Source organism: Triticum aestivum, chromosome 5B (genome assembly GCF_018294505.1).
Source record: "Triticum aestivum cultivar Chinese Spring chromosome 5B, IWGSC CS RefSeq v2.1, whole genome shotgun sequence".
Lineage (NCBI taxonomy): Eukaryota > Viridiplantae > Streptophyta > Magnoliopsida > Poales > Poaceae > Triticum > Triticum aestivum.
The window spans coordinates 84068469-84072318 of NC_057807.1; the positions used below are offsets into that span (position 1 = coordinate 84068469).

General features: G+C 48.4%; 1 long non-coding RNA gene across 2 annotated transcripts; it reads right to left on the minus strand.

The window, feature by feature from the left end:
- Positions 1-252: 252 nt before the first annotated feature.
- LOC123110537 (uncharacterized) lies at positions 253-2465 on the minus strand. 2 transcript variants are annotated; one of them, XR_006453459.1, is made up of 2 exons: positions 1711-2465; positions 253-1235 (listed from the first exon to the last, which is right to left on the minus strand). It is a non-coding gene; the product is annotated as an uncharacterized lncRNA (long non-coding RNA). The 2 variants fall into 2 exon arrangements; XR_006453460.1 differs by having other exon boundaries at positions 253-1243.
- Between the last annotated feature and the right edge of the window lie 1385 nt (positions 2466-3850).

The following is a 3850-nucleotide window of genomic DNA, read 5'->3' on the forward strand; positions in this document are numbered from 1 at the left end:
TATCGAACTTCTTGTGTGGATTTACATTTTTTCGCTGGTAGATGAAACGATCTTTTTTGTCACATATTTTTTGAACTTTTGCATTTTTTTTGTTTGAACTTCTATCTTTTTATACGCAAGAAGAAAAAATAACTACCCATTGCATGAAGACACGCACAACCATTTTTTGCATGCATGAACGCAAGTGTGCTCTGAACTCGATCATGTATGTCATGCAAAAAATTATAGCAAATTAAAATGCACACATAACAATTGAAACACTGATGGCAACATCTTTTTGCAATGTTTAATATTTGGATCCATGAACATAAAATTTGAACTTCCTAATTTACTCCATGAACACAAAAAACAAATACTATAAAACTAATATGGAAAATAAACATGACAAAACTAGTTTTTTCAATTCAGTGTACCGCGCACACACGTGGGCAGCACATCCACAATTTCTTTTGGCTGACATCATATGAAAGTGTTTGTTTAATAACTGATTTTTTCACCAATGACCAGTAAATCCGGTGTATAGCTTAGTAGAACTTCACCGATGCCGGCACATAGCCCTTGTACATGGCGTAGTTCCTGTTTCCCTGCATTGAACTTCTTCAGCTGACACAACAAAGCGTCCACACACAGTTTTGTACCACTACACGATAGGAGGGAAGCTTCTGACATGCCTCAACTAAGAAGCACCGGCTGGGTTCTTCATATCCTGGGGAGAGTAATTCTCAGGTGTCAAATGCGACAATTTACATGAGTTGATGGAGAGAGGATTTGAGCTATCGGTGGCATAACCTTCATATCCGTAGAACAAACAAATCATAAGCATAAGCAATAGGCTGTTATCAAGAAACAAAAAACATGCTAGAGGTTGACAAAAAGAGGCGCCATGGTTGCAGCCGAAGACGGTGTAGGTGGTTAGCCGCGCCGGTGACGCGCTGGAGGAAGGGAGTGTTGTCACCGACAGCGGGCGATGAGGAAGTGAGCAGCTGCAGTGCATGCGGGCCTGACTGGCTTCCATACATTATGCATTGTTGCTACCCAAAATCAGAAATATCTGAAACATGGATGGGATGGGATGGAAGAAGTGCTACGCTGACCGTCACCTTCTGTTGTGGACTTCTGTTCGCGATGGCCTCGACCTCCCTGACGCTACGGGGCTGGACTGTGATGGTGTTGGGTCACTGTCAGCGCAATTGGGACTTGGACGGTGCATCTCTGCACACTTCCACCTCTGAATGCTGTGCAGCTAAGGATTTCATCAAGAGACATATTTAACAAAATGAAAGTATGAATCGGAAGAAACTAAGGAAACTGTACAAACTGTAGGACATACATGGAATGTTGTGTATCTAAACTGATCTGGGCATGCATTGGAGCTTCGCGCATATTTACGGGTTTTATTAAAATGACACGTAATTTTTTTTCTGAACTATTTCTTTTGTACCAACTATATTTGAACTATTGTTTTTTATATTACTAAACTGTTGTATGTATATGAGTTATATGCGCTAAAAGTTGCTGCTGTTGTACTGATGATATCTTTCTCTTGTCAATAAACTAAACTGTTTGTAATATGGGCAGTATAACTGACGAAAATTCAGTAGAGCGTGTTATTGCATATGAGTTTTTTCTAAGAACAGAAAAAAGTATGGAATCAACAATACATAAAAGGAGCAACATTTTTCATCACCTAATTCTGCTAAAGGTACGTACAGAGCAGATATTGTAGTCTTTTTGAAAGTGTTAGCTTCAGGAGGAGAAGCCACTGGCCGAGGTGAGAAGGAGAAGCACCTTGCCTCCTTGTTGATGCACGACAGTGTGGGAAGCACGGTGCAGGTGAGTGCTACCTGGAGGAAGCTCAGATGGGTGGAGCTGGACGACTGTACGGAGGGGGAGGGAGTGCTGACTGACATGCCAAGCGGCTAGGTAGAAGCCCCGACGGCGATGAATAGAAGCCAGCCACGCCAGTGGGTCAACTCCTCCGTGCGATGCAGTTCGATCATCCTGAGCGAGGCAGGAGGGAGTTAGAGCACGGCCCTCCGACGGCGGCCCAAACGCAGGTGTGCGAGCGAGGTTCTGCTCCCGACTCCGTGAAGCCCTCCGCTGGATCCACAGCCTGCGGCGTCGGCGATGGGTGGCCGGTGGCGGGAGGCGCATCGGGGCCCGGAGGGCGGCGGCGGGAGGCGCGTGGGAACCGGGGGGGCTGGAGGTGCGTCGGGGCCGGGGTGGGAGGCAGCGAAGGCGCGTCCTGGCAGGGATGGGCCGCGGTGGAGGTGTGTCCGGGTCGGTGTAGGTGATGGCGGGAAGCGCGCCGGGGCCGAGGGGCCGGCGGTGGGAGGCGCGCCGGAGCCGAGGAGGCGGCGGAGGGAGGTTGGTCGGGGAGGTTGCGGGGAAGGTCAGCGTGGGGAGTGGATAAGCTGGGCGCTGATGGAACGTTGTTTTTTTTTCTTTTCGAGAAGTTCGGGTGGGCTGCCTTTCCAAATCCAGGAACATCCATCGCCCCTTTATAGGACGAGCTGTGATCAGGATAACTATTCTGATCCCAGAATCAGAATAGTGCTATCCTATATATATATATATATATATATATATATATGACATGAAGAAAGCGGTAGCAATAAAACTGAACGATCATTATGCTAAGTTAACGAATGGGTCTTGTCCATCACATCATTCTCCTAATGATGTGATCTCGTTCATTAAATGACAACACATGCCCATGGCTAGGGAACTTAACCATCTTTGATCAACGAGCTAGTCAAGTAGAGGCATACTAGGGACACGGTGTTTTGTCTATGTATTCACACATGTATCAAGTTTCCAGCTAATACAATTCTAGCATGCATAATAAATATTTATCACGATATGAGGAAATATAAAATAACAACTTTATTATTGCCTCTGGCGTATTTCCTTCAACATACTCGTCGTTCGGTCTGTTTGCAGGCTACGGCGATGAACCGTGGCCGAGTAAGGAAGGGCACGTGCCATAGTAGAGGCGCTGACGTAGCATGTCACGTAGTCTAGTTCATACACGTACGTACATCCGGGGCGCAAGAAAGTAAATACAGCCACATACGTACATACAGGCGGGGTCTCGAACGCCTACTCGCGCATACATACAGCCAGGGTTCGTGTACATGGAGAGGCAGCGACGGCGTCCTGTTCATCGACAGCCAACTGGTGCTGTAAGAACGGAGAAACTGCGTCGTCGTGTTCATTGGGAGGCAATGGAATGCGTCGTGTTCATCGGGAGCCAACCGGCTTGGATGGAACAGCCGAAACGAGGCCTGGCGTACCGTAAAATGGAGGAAACGGCCTTGTGTTCGGCCGCCTATTATCGAAACGGGATCCTGTTCACCAGGAGAGGTATGGCGTACCGTAAAACAGAGGAAACAGACTTGTGTTCGAGTGCCTACGGTCAAAACGGGGTCCTGTTGATCGGGAGGGATGTGGCATACCGCAAAATGGAGGAAACAGACTTCTCTTCGACCTCCTACGGTCAAAACGGGGCTCTTGTTCATCAGGAGGGGTGTGGCGTACCGCAAAACAGGACTCCACGGGCTACTGTTCATCCACCGTCTACTGCCTCGCTCCAGCCTCCACGGGTTACTGTTCATCCACCATCGACCTCCTCCAGCCTCCACCTGCGACTGTTCATCCACGGTGTCTCCCTCCTGCCTCCACCAGCTACTATTCATCCATAGAATCCTGTTCATCCCGCCTCCATCGCTCCTCCACCGGCTACTGTTCAACCAGCCCTCTCCACGGGGTCCTATTCAACCACCCCTCCACGGGCTACTGTTCATCCAACCCTCCACCGACTACTATTCAACCAGCCCTCCACCAGCTG